General features: G+C 38.8%; 1 long non-coding RNA gene and 1 pseudogene across 1 annotated transcript in view; both read right to left on the bottom strand.

Annotated features, from left to right (window-relative positions):
* Positions 1-18,709, bottom strand: part of LOC115287651 — a 129,948-nt gene that overhangs the window by 44,181 nt on the left and 67,058 nt on the right. The gene's annotated exons all lie outside the window — the stretch shown is intronic.
* LOC115287649 lies at positions 1,474-1,845 on the bottom strand (annotated as a pseudogene).

Here is an 18,709-nt window from a genome sequence, read left to right as displayed (position 1 = left end):
CAACGAGGGGCTCGAACCCACGAACCACGAGATCATGACCTGAGCCGAAGCCGGACGCTTAACTGACTGAGCCACCCAGGCGCCCCATGAATATACCACATTTTGTTTATTCATCATTTGATGGACATTAGGTTTTCACTTTTTTGTCTGTTATGAATAATGCTGCTAAGTACTTTCATGTGCAAGCTCTTTTTATAATTTTTTTACTTTTGAGCGAGAGAGAGCTGGGGAGAGGGATGGGGGTGAGGGGAGAGAGAGAGAGAGAGAGAAAGAGAGAGAATCTTAAGCAAGCTCCATGCTAAGCGGGGAGCTTGACGCAGGGGTCTATCTCATGACCCTAGGATCATGACCTGAGCTTAAATCAAGAGTTGGCACTCCACTGACTGAACCACCCAGGTGCCCCTCATGTGCAAGTTTTTTCATGGACATATATTTTTATTTACCTTAGATAGAAGTGGATTTTCTAGGACATATAGAAAACTGTATTTTTAACCTTTTGAGGAACTGCAATGTCATTTTCCAACGTAGCTGGCTAAACACAGTTACCAAAGATTAAATAGAGTTACTATTTTGCATCTTTACTAGCAGCGTAAGAGGGCCCAAAATTTCTCCACATTCTCCGTAAGTCTCCTCCTCCTTCTTTTCGTCTTCTTCTTCTTCTTCTTCTCCTTCTTCTTCTTCTTCTTCTTCTTCTTCTTCTTCTTCTTCTTCTTCTTCTTCTTCTTCTTCTTCTTCTTCTCCTCCTCCTCCTTCTTTCTCTCTCTCTCCTTCACCTCTTCCTCCTCCTTCTCTTCCTCCTTCTTCTTGCCATCCTAATGGATGGGTGGTAGTATCTCATTGTGGTTTTGATGGGCATTTTTCTGAATGATATTGAGCATCTTTTCATGTACTTATTAACCATTGGTAGATCTTCTTTGAAGAAATGTCTATTCATATCCTTTGGCCATTTTGAAAATTGAGTCATTTGTCTTTCTATTATTGAGTTGTAAGAGTTCTTGATCTATTCTAGATGAGTCCTATATCAGATGTATGATTTATATGTGATTTGCAAAAATTTCCCTCTATTCTGTGTCCTGTCTTTCTACTTTCTTGATGATATCTTTGAAGCACAGTTTTTAATTTGAATAAAATCACTACCTAACCAAGGTCATGAAGATTTACTGTAATGTTGTCTTTCAGGATTTTTATACTTTAAGCTCTTGCATTTAGATCTTCATGGATTTTGAGTTTTAATTTTTGTATGTGTGAAGTAAAGGTCCAACTTCATTAATTTTCATGGAGATATAGTACATACCTTTAATGTTTTTTTCACTTATCTTACTATTGTGTAATTAACTATTTACTGTATGTGTTTCAAATGACAGTAAGACAGGGACATGGCTTATTTACCTTAATACACCTAAAATGGTGCTTGGCATGTAATAGATGTTCAATACATACTTGTTTTTTTTGTTTTTTTTTTTTTACAAGAGAACAAATCTACACCTTTATTTATTTACTTTTCAGTTAGTTTAAATCCTTGAAGGGTACAGCATCACATGGATTCTGTGGCCAATGGCTTTAGCAGGAAGGTTGCTTCGGAATTTGGCACGAACCATGCCACTGTTCCCATGAGCATGAGTTACTTTCCCCCAGATTACTCTGGTTTTATTCGGTTTGCCACCAGGAGTCACTGTGTTGTTTTTTGCTTTGTACACATAAGCACATCTCTTGCCTAGACAGAACTCAGTTTCATCTCGGGCATAAACACCTTCAATTTTAAGAAGAGCTGTGTGCTCCCTCTGGTTCCAAAGACCCCGCTTATAGCCAGCAAAAAATGGCTTTGGACCACAGCCTTCCAGACATATTTGTCGTTTCAGGAGTCCTGTTCCCAGCAGGCCTCCACAGGTTCCCAGATGGCGGAAAGAGACAGTACATACTTGTTAAATGGAACTTCACTGGGTGGAAAACTTGACCATTTTTGTTATTACCATAAAACAATACATTATTTTGATTGAAATATGCAAAGTTATTTGATTTTTAAGATAGTTATATTTTATAAGGCTATGTCTATTTTAGAGGGACATAAAAGATTCCCCAACTGGTTTAGATCTATAATCCATCTCAACAGATATTGTTTACTTTCAGGGAAACCAGAGTTATATTATAAAATGTTTAATTTTTCTCCATAATTCTGGCATCAGTGTTAAGACACATACCTCCCCCACTAATATTTTTTATGCAATCAGCTGTTACATGGTATAGCAGATTATATTTTCTGAAGATGGGTTCAACAATATCATCCTGTCCCACATAGTCTTCTAAACCTGTGCTGAACTGTCAGTGCAGAGCCTGGCACACCACTTTAACTCATGAACTGTGAGATCGTGACCTGAGCTGAAGTTGCATGCTCAACTGACTGAGCCACCCAGGTGCCCCCCGTGGGATATTCTTTAATTTGAGAGCTTTCCAAATTTTTTCTTGTGGTTGACTTCAAGTATCATTGTGTTGTTATCTGAAAATATGCATGGTATGATTCTGGCCTTTTTATACTTGCTCAGGGCTGATTTGTGATCCAGTGTGTGATAGATTCTGGAGAATATTCCATGTACACTTGAGAATGATGTGTATTCTGCTTTAGGATGAAATGTTCTGAATATGTCTGTTAAGTCCATCAGTCTAGTGTGTCATGCAAAGGCATTTTTTCCTTGTTGATTTTCTGCTTAGATGAGCTGTCCATTCCTCTAAGTGGGGTGTTACAGTCCCCAATTATTACTATATTATTATCAACAAGTTTCTTTATGTTTGTTACTAATTAATTGATTTATATATTTGGGTTTCTCCACATTGGAGGCATAAATATTTAGAATTGTTAGATCTCGATGGATAGATCCCTTAATTATGATATAATGCCCTTCTTCATCTCTTGTTAAAGTCTGTTTTAAAATTTAGTTTGCTGGATACAAATATGGCTACTCTGGTGGGTTTTTTGATGTCCATTAGCATGATAGATGATTCTCCATCCCCTCACTTACAATCTGCAGGTCTCCACATCTAATGTGTATCTCTTATAGGCAGTATATAGATGGATCTTATTTTTTTATCCATTCTGATACCCTATGTCTTTTGATTGGAGCATTTAGTCCATTTACATTCAGAGTGATTATTGAAAGATATGAATTTAGTGTCATTATGTAACCTGTAGAGTTGATGTTTCTGGTGATGTTCTCTGGTCCTTTCTAGTCTTTAATGTTTGTTTTGGGGGGGGCGGCGATGGGGAGGAGGGCACTTTCTGTCTCTACCCAAAGAGTCCCAACAGCAGGGTTGTGTTTAATGGTCACAAACTCCTTTAATTTTTGTTTGTCTGGGAAACTCTTTATCTCTCCTATTCTGAATGACAACCTTGCTGGATAAAGCATTCTTGGCTGCATATTTTTCCTATTCAGAACATCGAATATTTTCTGCCACTCCCTTATGGCCTGCCAAGTTTCAGTGGACAGTTTGACCTTAATGTGTCTACCCTTGTAGGTTAAGGGTCTTTTGTCCCTGGATGCCTTCAGAATTCTCTCTTTATCTTTGTGTTTTATAAGTTTCACTATGATATGTTGTGGTGTTGACTTGTTTTGTTGATTTGAGAAGTCTCTGTGCCTGTTGGATGTGAATGCCTGTTTCCTTCTCCAGATTAGGGAAGTTCTCAGCTGTAATTTGTTCAAATAAACTTTCTACCCCTTTTCCCTGCTTTTCTTCTTCTGAGACTCCTATGATACAGATATTGTTTCACTTGATGAATTGTTGAGTTCCCTAAGTCTCCCTTTGTAATCTAATAGTTTTCTTTTCTTCTTTTCAGCTTCATTATTTTTCATAATTTTATCTTTTATATAATACATTCTCTCTGCTTCTTCAGTCCTTACTGTAACTCAATTATGTTGATTTTGCATCTCAATTACAGCATTTTTAATTTTTATCTGACTAGTTTTTAGGAGTTTGATTTCTCTAGTGTCTGATTTCTCTGGTGTCTTCTATGCTTTTTTCAAGACTAGCTAGTAGTCTTATGACCATTGTTCCAAATTCTTGTTCAGATATATTGCTTATATCTGTTTGAACAAGTTCTGAGCTATGATTTCTTCTTGGCCTTTCTTTAGGAAGAATTCTTCCATCTTGTCATTTTGGCTAAGTTTCTGTCTTTTGCACGTTTTGAAAGCTTGTTATGTTTCCTGCATCTGAGAATAATGCTACATTAAAAAGGGGTCATACACTGTTCAGGGTCTGGCACTTCAGGAAGTGTTTCTTGTGTATGCTGTGTGCCCTCTGCTCTTGTTTTGGCTGCTCTTTCCCACCTGTCAGTCCTCTGCAGAGCTCCTCCTTGCTTGCAGTAGGGAGTTTTTGGACCTTTAACTCAGTGTGCTTTGATTCGTTTGTTAAAATAAGACTGGAAATAAAAAGAAAAGAAAAAAAGCCTTACTCCCTCACCCCGGCCAAAAGAGAGAGAAAAGGAAAAGGAATGAAAAAACCAAATAGACTGCCAAAAAAATATAAGCCTGATTCCAAAGAAAAAGAATGGGGAGGGGGAGAAGAAGCAGCCTGATTAAAAAAAAAAAAAGGGATAAAGAAAAATGAATAAACAAAATAAACAAACAAGAAACCATGACTCTGATTCCAAATGAAAAAAGAAGAAGTAAAAAGCAAGCCTAGTTCTATTTCTACCAGAACTGCAGATGCTGCTTCAAAGCAGTTGATTTTCAGTGCACATGGTGGATGGGGGGTTTTCTGCAGGAGAGGTCGGCTGCTTTGGCTCAGAGTCTGTCTTGTCCCAGTAAATAAGCAGTTGCCAGGCACAGGGGGCAGGGTTTGGTGTAAGGTGGAGTCCCACCTCCACTGTGGACCATGGTAATGCTCTCTGAAGTCCTACCATGTTGGTGTTGGAGGGAAAATGGTGCCACCCCACTCTCTTTTCCCTAGACAGATCTCACACACACCACACTATTCAGGAAACCCTCACAGAATAGTGAGGGCAGTCAACCTGCCCTGTGTGACAGCTTTCCTGCATCCCCCACCCCCAACCCCCGCCCTTGGTGCACAGCTGGGTTTTAAAACTTGAAATCTTAAAGGACCTGGCAAGGTACAGACTTGCCACCTCTCTTAGAGCAGAGCCACTCTACGCTGTGTCTGACGTCCTTTGTCCCAGAAAAATAGTCCCACACCTGCACAGTATATGGGATCTATGGGGTAGCACTGCTAAAAGCAGTAACAAGATTATATGCCCTCTGTGTGTGCCTCTGTCCCCTGCTTATGAAAGCCTTTTGCTGAATCCTACAAGGTCCTTTGTCCTTGGAGAAGCAATATACCCTCTTCCAAATGTGCTCCAGGAAGGGAAATGTTCTCTGCTGTTGTGATCCAGGAGATCTGTAAACAACACTTGCACTCTAAGGCCAGCGCCTTCCTCCCCAGGAGCACCCCTACAGTTCTATTCTGGAGAAAGTCACACACTTCCTAAACCTCAAAGTTTGAGCTACATGTGCTCTTTGCAAAAAATCTGTGACACTTAGTACTTCTCTCTTCCCAGTCCATGGTCCTGAGAGGTTTTCCTCTTGTTCAAATCCAACACTGCACTCTCTCAACCCCTCTACCTTTTCTCTCCCTTTTGTCTCTCCATGGAAAGGGTCACTCACCTTTGAGGCCCCACTGTTTTCCTCTTCCCCAATTCACTTCCATGCACCTTGCATCTGCCACACTGTCTCCCTCCAACCATGGAGATCCTTCTCCCGGTGTTCCAAGTGGTCTGACCTCAAAACAGCTGTGCTTGAGGGACAAGAAGGACCCAGGGTCCCCCTACTTCTCTGCCATATGATATGATATTTGCTCCTAAGATTCTTAAGGGCATTCTCCCACAGCAGTCTCAAAAAAAACCTAATTATGATATTCTGCTTTGTCAAAGATCAGGGCAAGGTTGTGTCCTTTGTTTACCACAATACTCTATTTGCTGATTGTGGAGATGGTATTTGTCTTACTAAATTTTATGTAATCGAAATTTTTAAAAAATATCTTTAGGCATAAATCCCAGCACAAGAAGATTGCATAATTAACTGTCTCTATTAGAAGCAGCTCATGGATAATGCAAGATAAAGTAGAAGCAAATATCATATCAACTATGGTCACTAGAAATAGTAAATATTGCCAGAATCCTGTTCAAATACTGAGAAAAGATTACTACATGTGTTTCCTTTTATTTGCTTCAACTATGTTAGTTTAAGGAGGTGAATTCAAGTTTAAATATATCTGAAATACTTCTCTTTGCATTTGGCATTTTGGCATTGGAAACCAGTGTCACAGCAGGTACATATTTGGAATTGTCTTACACCCTCTGTGAAGTATGTTCTTCCCTGTGCAGGATGCATTTGCAATGTCAACAGTAGCTAAGTACCAGTTGAGCTACATTCCATGTAAAGCAATCTAATTATGGCAAACTTGAAGACCTGAGCCCTGGTGATAATTTCCAGAATGAAATGTTCACAAGATGAAATGGAAAAGCATCAGCAGCCCATCCTTTTCTCTGTCATCCTTGTTTATGAAAACCTAAAAATGTGAATGATCTTCCATTGTTTGTGTTTCCCAAGCTTCATAGAGACATGTACAGAATTTGGCCTAGTGAGTTGGCATTTCTATGCATGTTCTATACAAATGGCTTTCTACTGTTTGAACAACTAGTTACTTTTTCTGTATTCAAAGTCACTTACTTACAAAGAAACAAATCCAATTTGATCCAATTATTAATTCAAGACCTAATGTTGAATAATGGTGGAATCTCATGTTTTACTTGTCATTTGACTACTCTAGTTTTGTACAGTTTAACAGAGTCATTGTCTATCAGATCTTTATTCCTGATTTACTCTGACAGGGTAATACTTTGATATTACTTCATGCTTATTTCCTTAGTATTTTTCTCACTTCTATTAGAAGACAGTAGCCAAGACTTATAATCCCTTGCTCCAGGGTTGGGATGCAGGGGCTGATGGTCCAACATTGAAGAAGGAGACCCTGCTGCCTTGGTTTCTGCACCCAAGAGGACTCCACTCTGGCTTTCAGTTTCTGACTGTTTTGAAGAAAACCCACTAAAAACACAAAGCAGAAACCACAACCCTTCCATGACAATGTCTCTGAAGAAGTGAGAATGGTGAAGGCTGAATATTCTCAGACCAGGTATCACTGTTCAACTCTGATGACTTATGTAGAACACAGGCTTCTAGAGAAGGCCTTCCTTTAAGATTATTTTCATAAACTTTGTGAACTTCAAAGTTCATACAGAAGTAAATAATCTAACAGAACTTTCTATCCCTATGTAAGAAGGAAGTTAGGAACTCCAGACAAAAGATAATGTCCAAAAGAATTTGAGGAGGGGGGGAGGGCAGTGGTTCTTAAATTTGTAACTTCCCATGTTTTTGTTGTTGTTGTTTATATCATCTGTTTTCCTAAAATGAATACCAGGGACACATATAAATTGAAAATTATCTGTGTACTTGTTTTGGGATCAGCTAGTGAGACTGTGCCCAGTGTGGAGGTATTCTCGGGAGAAAACCTAAGGGACAATGTGGAAAAAGGCTCTGATCTCTTGAAAATAGAAATACCAAATAAGATGAGTTTTAATTCATTTATTTTGAATTAAATGTGCAGAACTGCAGATTTTTCTTCTCTAAAATAGAATCTGCTCATCATCTCTTTGCATTTGATACTCATCAAACTATAACTTTCAAAAAATAAAAAAACATGGCTCTCCTACAAATATAAAATTATAGCAAGTGTCAAAGTTGGTTTAGTTCATTACTGAGGAAACCAGAGGGAAAATAAAGCTAACTGAAAAGTGTACTGGACAGGCAGAAAGATTGTAATTGAAAAAAAAGAAAAAATATATAAAATAAGATTATTATACTGAATTTAAAAACCTGTGTTTTAATTTTTCTACTATATAGAAACCATTTATATAACTATGGGACAAATTCATTTGCAATGCTAATGAGCAAAACTATTTGAATGCTATCAGTTTTTCTAAGTTAACATTTACTTTTTTACAGTTGTAATTTACCCTCATAGTGGAAATTGTGAGTCAAAACAAAACTATATACTTTTAAGGAATCAATCTTTTTCCTCTTCCCTTTTTGAAATTTTTCTTTCACTGTGATGATGCAACTAATTATATTTTCTCTCAAAATGAGAAATGCCGAAAGATTTTTTCCTAAATTGTGATTCTAATAAGGGAATGAAATTATGATATAAATATGATGGCATTTACTTTATATAAATTAAAAAGCAGTATCAGTGTTATTTTTTAATTTTGAAAATATGTTCAAAATAGTTAATGAAATTAAATGTTTATGAGTTCAAATACAGAATTCATAAAAATTACAATTTATGAGTTTAAAAATAAATGCAAAAGCATAAAGTCAATGATATTGTAATAGCATTGGTGACAGTAGGTAGCTACACTTGTGGGAACATAAAGTATATAAACTTGTGGATCACTGTGCTGCACACCTGAAAGTAATGTAGCATTCTGTGTCAACTATACTCCAATTATAAATAAACAAATATTTTAAAATGAAGATCAATGCATAAAAATATAAAAATCAAAAATTGTGTCACTTTACTATAAATTAACAGATAAAAGATGGAAGAGAAATAAAAATATTAAGTCAGAGGTTCATAAAATTCTGAGTTTAATTAATCATCAATATTATCAATTTTTAATTATAATTAAAGAAAAAAGTGCCCTTGAATACTGATATAGTTAAATGATAAGGTTGTTTTTGTGTAAATTGTTACAGATATTGAAAATGTTTTTCTTTTGCTTTTATTTAAGGTAATGTGAAGTATAATTTCAATGAGAATAATGGTGGTATAAGATGATGCTTTCTAAATGAGGACACCATTGTTTAAAGCAAAATTTTAAAGGTGTACAGTGACTCTCAAATATAAATGATACCAGTTCTATTCCCTACTCCTCAACACTGGCTGCTTTAAAGATTTTCCCTTTAATACTAGTTTCAGCAATCTGATTATGATTTGCTTTAGTGTGGCTTGAGTTTCTTGGATGAGATTCTTGGATATGTGGGTTTATGTTTTCATCAAATGTGGGAATTTCTTAGTTGTTTAAAAAAATTTTTTGTGTGTGTGCTCCTTCCCCTCCATTCCTTCTGAGACTGCAACCACATGCATGTTAAACTTTTGATATTGTTTCTCAGGTCCCTGAGGTTCTGTGCTGCCCCCAACCACCACCACCCCTCCCCAATTGGCCTCCCTGTATGTTTCCTTTTGGATATTTCAATTTCTATGTCTTCAAATTCATGTATTTTTTTCTATAGTATCTACTATGGCATTAATATAGTTTAGTGAAATATTTAGTTGCAAATATATTTTCATCTCTAGAAGTTCCAATTTTTTATAGCTTCCATTTCTCTCCTCATTGCATTTCTGTTTTTCTTTGAATCTTTAACATGTATTATAATAACTATTTTAAAGTTCTTTTCTGCTGGGGCACCTGGGTGGCTCAGTTGGTTAAGCATCATACTCTTGGTTTCAGCTCAGGTCATGATCTCATGGTATGTGAGTTCGAGCCCTGTGTTGGGCTCTGTGCTGACAGTGTGGAGCCTGCTTGGGATTCGCTGTCTCCCCTGCCCCCCCCAAAATAAACAAACATTAAAAATTAAAAAAATAATAAAATTCTAATCTGCTAATCCATCAGGTCTGTCATTTTGGGGAGTGTTCATATTAACTTATTTTTTAGTTATGGGGCACATTTCCCTGCTTATTCATATGACCAGTAATATTATTAGATCCTGGACATTGTGATTTCATGCCATGGAGTGCTGGATTTTATGGTACTCCTATAGAGTGTTGGAGAGTCTGGTAGTGTAAGCTACTTGCCGATCAGCTTGATTCCTTCAAAGCTTGCCTTTCTGGGGCACCTGGGTGGCTCAATCAGTTAAGCATCTGATTGAAGGCCTGGAGCCTTCTTCAGATTCTGTTTCTCTCTCTGCCCCTCATCTGCTGGTGCTCTCTCTCTCTCAAAAATAAATAAAAACATTAAAAAAATAAATGAAATTTAAAAAAGTGTTTGCCTTTCAGTTTTTCATAGAGGTTTATAGTAGCTGTTAAATCCACTGCTAACCTTGAACCTTCTGGTTTCTCTAATGAAATGCCATGTGTATTCAGACTGATGTGAACTCAAATGATTCCTGGGTTTATATAAGTTCTGATGATAGTTTAGTTTACACTCCCTAGTAGCCATCTTCTTCCAGCATTTGTTTTTGTCTGACCATGTTAAATTTCACCTTATCCACAAAAGACCTCTATGCCGATTTCAAGAGATCATTCTTTGCATAGCTCCCTCTTCTCTGGTAATCCTCCCTGCAAATTCTAGCTGCCTCAGCCTCCCTCATCATTAAGCTCTGTCTTCTCAACGCATTGTGACTTCCAGCATCTGCTTACGTTTATCCTCCCTCTACCACAGCCAGAAATTGCTAAAGCAATCATAGGATTCATTTTGGTTAGTTCTCTTCTTTCAGAAAGCATGGCTATTCAATATATAAAAACAGTTGTTTTATCCATTTTGTTCAGTTTTCTAGGTGTTTGTAGTAGAATGGTTAAGTTCTGTGAACAGCTGTGCTTTGGTACAAGGATGCATTAATTTAAAAAAAATGCTGGAATAACAACATGATACCAACAAAAATAAGTGTCTTTTTACATAAATACAACATGGTATATTGGAACAGTAAAATGCCAACAAATGATAGCAGCCACTGTGTCTGGATGAAATAGACCAACTTCCATTGTTGACTAGAGCCTATTTCAGTTTTGTTAGTGTTTCAGATACAGTGAGATTTTTTAAAAAATAATGTTTATTTATTTTTGAGAGAGAGAGACATTGTGGGAGTGGGGGAGGGGCAGAGAGAGAGGGAGACAGAATCGGAAGCAGGGTCCAGACTCTGAGCTGTCAGCAGAGAGCCTGATGCGGGGCTTGAACTCACAAATTGGGAGATCATGACCTGAGCCAGTCAGATGCTTAACCGACTGGACCATCCAGGCCCAGATCCAGTGAGATTTTCTGTGATTCCCATTCAATACCTGGTTTAGGGGACTTTTTATAGTCTTCTGCTAAGGGTTGCAGCAACTCCAGCTTGAGAATGTGGAAATTTCTGCAGATGGGAGTGATGGTGCTGCACGTGGGGATGCTATCACAGGTCTTCTCAGTTTAAATATTCTTGATTGCTTTCTAATTTATAGCACCCATGCCACTTTGGCATGGAACACTCTTGGAGGCTGCCTCCAATTAGAATTACAGGCCCTAAACAAATGTAAATCCTTTTTGCCCATAGAATTGAGCTATTTGGGAGTTTTCTATAATGTAGTCCATTGTCTAAACCATTCTACTCTTCACTTGGGGAGGAGGCAGGGCGGGGGACTCTCCGGAAGCTCATCTATTACTCACTTACTTGCTTTATTCACCCTGAGGATACTTTCCACATGCTCTGGACTGAATTGTGCCCCCAACCCCCCAATTCAGATGTCAAAGCCCTAACCCCCAGACTGGCTGCATCTGGAGTAAGGAAGTAATTAAGGTTGAAGGAGGCCATAAGAGTAAAGCCCTCATCCAATAGGATTAGTGTTTTTATAAAAGGAGACACCCACATGCTTGTTTTCTTTGCCAGTAAGGACAGAGAGGGAAGGTGACAATTTACAAGCCAGGAGGATCCTCACCAGGAAATCAATAGACTGGCACCTTGATCTTGGACTTACCACCCCCAGAACTGTGGGAAACAAATTTTTATTGTTTAGCTGCCCAGTCTGTGATCTTTTGTTACAGCAGCCCAAGCAGTTTAAGATACCACACCTAAGGGAGGTTTTGTTATTCTTTTGTTTCCTTTCTTTGGGCTAGAAAATTGCCTTCCTGACACCTCCCATATTTTTTTCATTTAAAGGTTTTCAGATAAAAATGTTTTTCTCAGCATTCCAGAATTTGTTTCTTAACATTTAAAGGAAAGACTGTACAGTTAAAAGCAAACAAGAAATCCACATTAAAACAAAAACAAATACAAAAACTTTATCTCAATCTCTTGCTTGCCTCTTGAAATTGAAAACCAAATTCAAGACTATCCTTACTGAAATTAATTTAGGAAACTGAATTCTGAAACCCAAAAGCCAAACTCTGATTATTGACTCTTTTTCCTTTTCAATTATAACAACCTCAATCCTCTTAAAGGTAATGAATAGCCCTAGTTAATAGGGATAAGATTAAACAATAACAGCAATGGGGCACCTGGGTGGCTCAGCTGGTTAAGCGTCCAACTTCAGCTCAGGTCATGATCTCGCAGTTTGTGAGTTCAAGCCCCACATTGAGTTCTCTGTGCTGACAGCTCAGAGCCTGGAGCCTGCTTTGGATTCTGTGTCTCCCCTTCTCTCTGTCCCTCTCCTGCTCATGTTCTGTCTCTCAAAAATAAATAAATGTTAAAAAAATAACAACAACAACAACAAAGAAGGAAGTGCCTAAAAGAAAAGCATAGTAATGTATTTCAAAATATTATTTAATTACACAAATATAATAACAGATTTCCTACCCATGCATAAAAAAATAATTGAGAAGAGGGGTGCCTGTGTGGCTCAGTCAGTTAAGCATTCAATTCCTGATTTCAGTTCAAGTCATGATCTCAAGGTCATGAGAACCAGTTCTGGGGAGTGAAGTCTGCTTAAGATTCTCTCTCTCCCTCTTCCTCTACCACTCTCTCTTTCAAACAATAAACAATGGTTTAAAAAAAAAAAAGCAGTATTCTTTTCTAAGCTACTTCTCTTACCTCTCTGAATCCCTTGGTATTGCTAGAACTCCTATGATTAACTTCTCTTCTCTGGCAGGGTTTTCTGGTATAGAGTTCTTATGGGTAGGTAGTACATTCAAGGCTCCCACACTGGTCTCAGTATTGCTACCTGTCTCACATTATCTACTTCTTACCTTGGGGTATGATACAGGGTTTGCTGAAGTCTCCCTGCCTCCTCTTGGTCCTGGGTTTAGGTTGCAGGTGCTTCCTTAGATGAGACTACTAATCATGATAGAAATTGCACTTTCTCTAGCAATATTATTATTGTATGTAGTTTCTATGTATAGTACACTTTTCTCCCCAGGTCCTTTTGTATTAGTAGGTGTGACATATTTCTTGATATCCTCTTTAATTTCTTGAGAGATTTAGAAGAATATCCTTCATTGGCAGAGTTAGAGGACAACCCATATGGAATCCCATAAGGTCACCTGGAAATATAATCTTTTAATACAAAATCAGCCAGTTTCCTATGATTCAATTCAAACATCTTCCAATTCCTTTCCCTGAGTTTTGTGCTAGATTGACTAAGTTTTAAGATTGCTTTTATCGTCATTTTGGAGGAATTTAATTCTTGGGTTCTTTTATCTAGAGTCCTTTTACAATGTACCCTTAGGGACATTGAAGAATTTAAGAATTGTTTGGAAATAGGGGCACCTCGGTGGCTCAGTTGGATAACTGTCTGATTCTTGATTTTGGCTCAGGTCATGATCTCGCGGTTCATAAGATCAAGCCACATGTTGGGCTCTGCTGACAGTGCAGAGCCTGCTTGGGATTTTTTCTCTCCCTCTGTCTGCTCTTTCTCTTTCAATAAATAAACATTAAAAAAAAGAAGTGTCTGCAAATACACTTACTGACAGTTTGTCCTGACATGTTAGACTTTCAAGTGAATATACAAATTAGATCTTTCTGGAATCAATCCAAGTTGATCAAAATGATAGGATTTTTGGCTCATATAATTGACATATAAGTTGGCTTCAGGGTTGGTTTGTATGCTGCTCAGTCACGTCTTCAAGGTTCAGCTTCTTTTTATCTCCCCTGTGTCTCATGCATGTTCAGCTTCTTCTTAAGCTTGGTTCGACTTCATGGTCACAAGATGGTTGTGTTAACATCCTTGGGGATATGGTTCTCTAGGCACATCTATGGAGATAGAAGGGATCATTTCCAAGAATGTTCTGCTTAAGACAGGGAGGACACTTTTTCTCTCGATACCATCAGAAAACCTGTCCCTTGATTTGGTCAGCCCCAGAGGAGTCATTCTGGAACAAATAACTGTGACCAGGAGAGGAACTGTTGTGTTCAGTTAGTTTAAGCTTCAGTCACTCTTCCCACTGCGAGTGTGAGATGCCCAGGGGAGGTGAAAATATCTGAATGAAAGTTAGCTAGTGATTAAGGAAAGGGGAGAATAATGTTGGAAAAGTAACCACAATGCCTAGCATATCTTTCCTCAGAAGAGAATAAATGTCTTGAAAGGGGAGGAAAAACATGCTAAATATTCACTTATGCTAGGTCTCATGCCAGGTAATACATGTATTTCTAACACTGTTGGAGAGTGTCACCCAGCTTATTACCTACCTTCTTTGTGAATTTCCTGCCTTCAGGGAGAGTCTCTGATAATCTGTTTGTTGGACAATGATGATTGGATCAGGACAGACTCCTGGTCCAGACTAGATCAATTATCTTTTTTCTCTAGGAATTTTGAAGTGAGACTCAAACTAGTTAGTCTCTCTGCTGGTCTGTGGGAGCATACATAAAACATTGGAATCTGTGGGGTAGCTGTTTTTTTGTTGTTGTTGTTGCTGTTTGTTTGTTTTATATGCACAGAGAAACAAAGACAGTTTAGAGAGATGCTGAGCAGGGAGAAGCAGAGTTAAGGTTTGACACTAGAGAAAAGCTTCCTTGGTTCTTGATGACCTTCACATGCATGGTCCAGTTACTGCCTCAGCCTACTATCTCTGTAACACATTGTTAAAATGGAACCCCAAATCAAAGAACAATGTAACAGATTCCAAAGGATAATTCCCTCCCCTAACCTAATGCCCCAGATACTAAAGTGAAGCGCTGGACCACCCGTGTGTAATATACTGAGGAATAATGAGATGCTCCTGCCACCCTGATCATGTACTGCAGCTGATAAGAGAAAAAAGCTGATTGGAGAGATGTCCTGTGTGAACTTGGTATGATATTCTCTGCTACCTCCTCATAAGAATAGGATGCTTTCCTTTTATAACAAGTCAATGAGTGAAGACTCTGAGGAGATATTGGTATCTGTGTCCTGGAGACTGAGGGAGATAGACAATGGTGTTTGACTTAAGTCTGAGAAGTCTGAAGTCAAGACATGAACAGCAAATCCACTGGGATAGTATGCACTTCCACTCAAATTGGCTTGTGAGCACAAAATGAGACACTTTCCAAAAGTGAGCTGGCCCGGGTCATCTTAAAAGAGAACTCCTTCTGAAAGGACACCTAAGTGGGTTATGATACATTAAAAAAATGGTAAGTTGCCGAATGCTCAGAGCAGAGCTACTCAGAGGAGGGCATGTCAAGGGCAAGGGAATTTCATTGGTGATCTTGAGTGAGAATGTCCAAAGAACAAAAATGTCCATCAGAGGAAAACTCAGCAATGCTTCTATAGTCCAGAGGGCACTGAGGTTAGACTGCATTACACCAGGCATGTAGTCCCTCTCTTCCTAGGCTGACTTTGGAGAGATCAGAACTGTGGCTTGCACAGTGAGAGAGAAGGCAGAGGAGAAATAAGCCAATCATACCATCACCTCAGCTTGCTCCGAAGAATGAGAAAAGCTTGACACTGAATAAGAGTATAGATGTTTTATTTCTTAATTGAACTGGATGCCAGTTTTGTAATAATTAGACTAGACTGGAACTTTCAATGTCAAAACATTATCTAAGAGTGAGTATAAAAACTATGGACAGGCATACTAAAGTTTTATTTTTCACAGTGAGAAATAGAACATTTTCTTTTTACATTTTATTACTGACTGAGGTGTCATATAATCATTTTAATGATGCTGCCAGGTGGATATTATCATCTCAGTGGTATTTTTTTCTCCCCTCTGTAATTGGGGAGACTGAGATTCAAAGAGCCCTATGGAAGGGGGATGACTCATGAAGTGGACTTTAAAGGATGATCAGTTTTTCAGTAAGCAGAGACAAGAAAAAAGTTCTGAGAGAGGAAGAAACGGAGAAGTAGAGGCTGGTAAGGGTGTATCCCTGACCTGTGGCACTCTAGAAGGTCTGGAAGGGCTGAGGGTAAAGTAAGTCTGAAAACATTTTAGAGTGATGTGGCAGTTCTTTAACATCACTTTTCCTTCCCTATAACTGCCTCTCTCATTCCAGCAAATGAAGATATTCTTCCCATTTGATCATGTGAGAATGTCCAATTTGGAAAGTAGGGACTATATGCTAGAATCTTACAAGGTACAGGGGAAAACTGCAAGAGATTATGAGATAGGTAGATCTAGTTTTGGATCCAGTACTATTGCAAGAACATAGTATTTCTGAAACTCAATTTCCTTGTCTTTAGAGCCAGGAAATTTCTATAGGTCTACTGTGAGGGATACATAACATGAAAATGAGGCAGATCCATAAAATAACTGTGTGACCTTCAGTAAATCACAAATGTCTTAGGTCTAGGTCCCTTAGTGTGCTCACCCCATTGGGTTGTCAGTGACATGTCATGTCAATGTTTGAAGTATGTAACAGTTGAGATGGCTTTTTTTTTCCCCCAGACAAAATAAGGTATTGTTTTCTTGTAAATGCCCAATAAATGTCAAGCTTGACTTTCTGTGTACAAAATCAAACTGTTTGTTTTAGTTACATAAGAAAGGTCCTTTTGGTGACGGTAAGAAGGACATTTAAACTGAAAGTTATGTATAATTGGGCCTGAAAACTTTTAATGGCTCTACTTACAATGAAGAGAAAGGTACTTAAGGAAGGTAGCAGTTGTAGGCTTTCTTTTCTTAGGAAATCAATACTCATAAAACTCAAGGTTGGAATTGAGAATTAAAAACCACAGTGAGTTTATTTTAAAGCATGTAGTTTGTCATCTTTATTTTCCCTTTGGATAACATAGTGTTTATACCCTGAGGTCTATTTATGTTGCTGCAAATCTTTCACTGACTTTGAAGTGAACTTCATGTGGTGCCAGAATCAGAAACTTAGGGCTTAGAGATCATGAATTCCAACCCCCTCATTTAAAAAAGAGTAAATTGAGGTCAGACAGGAAAGTGAAATTGCCTGATATCTCCTCCATTTCCTCTGAGTTGTGGCGAGGTACCTCCTGTTGTTCTGAACCTCTAGGCCCAACTCTGGTAGGTGAGACGTCCTTTCCCCTTCCATCCTCCACCATGGGGCTGGATCTTCCACTCAACCTACATGGTGCCTGGCACTCAAGAGCCACTTTTTCTATAGTTCTTTTTGAAAAGGTGATTGTATTTCACTCTCAACAGAGTATTCTGTCCTCACCAAAGCCTAATTCAAAACTCTCTGCCAGGGGTGCCTGGGTGGCTCAGTTGGTTAAGCCTCCGACTTCGGCTCAGGTCAGATCTCACGTTCGTGGGTTCGAGCCCTGCATTAGGCTCTGTGCTGACAGCTAGCTAGAGCCTGGAGCCTGCTTCTGGTTCTGTGTCTCTGGCTTTCTCTGCCCCCTCCCCTCTCATGTTCTGTCTCTCTCTGTATCAAAAATAAATAAAACATTAAAAAATTTTTTACAAAACTCTCTGCCATTCTTAGTGTGGCTTAGGAGAATCACCAATCACCAGGTAAAGAAAATCCCTGCTGCTCTTCTCCCAAAGACATGCTTCCCAGGGTTGCCTGTGTGGGGAACCATTCCATCACCAATCTATGCTTGCAGTTTACACATCCCACTCTTGTGACTGCTCACCTGCAGTTTCACTTAAAACCATTTCCTAGGGGTGCCTGGGTGGCTCAGTCAGTTAAGCGTCTGGCTTCATCTCAGGACATGGTCTTGTGGTTTATGAGTTCCAGCCCTGTGTTGGGCTCTGTGCTGACAGCTCAGAGCCTGGAGCCTGCTTTGGATTCTGTCTCCTTCTCTATCTGCCCCTCCCCCACTTGAACTCTGTCTCTCTGCCTCTCACAAAAATAAATAAACATCAAAAAAGATTTTTTTTAAACCACCATTCCCTGTGTCCAGGGCATCATACTGCATCTAGCACCTCTCATCCAACTAGAGAGCAAACATGTGCTATCGAAGCTCATTGCTGGGCCAGAGGCCTACAAATTGCATTTATGCTTATATTTTAAACCTGGCTGAACCAAACAAAGTTCTAGTATTTACAAAAATATGTTTAGTTCTTTTTGTGTGATTCAGATACAAATAGAGACTGATTTTATTTGTATAGGTAGTAAGGTTATGTGGGTTGGAGAATGAGTCATAGACAACGCAAAAGTAAAACGTTGAGTAAAGCAAACCAACTTAGAAGGTTTATAATTTTGGAGGGTTTTGTCCAAAAGAGGAAATAGCTGAACCCTACACAGCAATAGGCTGTATGTACTGGGTAGGAGAGACCAGCTGTTGCCTTCTCTACTAGGGAGAGCACAGCAGTAGTTAAGCTTAAAGGGTAGCAGTAAGCATTTTTATTACAACGAGGGAACTTTCTGGAATTCCTACAATGAGAGAATGAGAACTCCACGGAGTTTCTTTCACCTATTCTCGAATTCCTCCAATGCCAGCTCCGCTGTTCACTCCACCTGGTTCACAGATGATCTAGAGCCTTGGGTCCCAATTGGAGCCCAGGTGCCCAGCGGTCATTCACAAGGAACTCTCAGAAGCCTCACGAGAGTTTAAATTGTCAGGGAAGAGCCTGGTGCCATCTGTTGGGACATCACGCCAA

The sequence above is a fragment of the Suricata suricatta genome, chromosome 3 (assembly GCF_006229205.1).
Source record: "Suricata suricatta isolate VVHF042 chromosome 3, meerkat_22Aug2017_6uvM2_HiC, whole genome shotgun sequence".
Taxonomy (NCBI): domain Eukaryota; kingdom Metazoa; phylum Chordata; class Mammalia; order Carnivora; family Herpestidae; genus Suricata; species Suricata suricatta.
The sequence above is the reverse complement of the archived record's forward strand: the minus strand, read 5'-3'. Positions and strand labels throughout refer to the sequence as shown.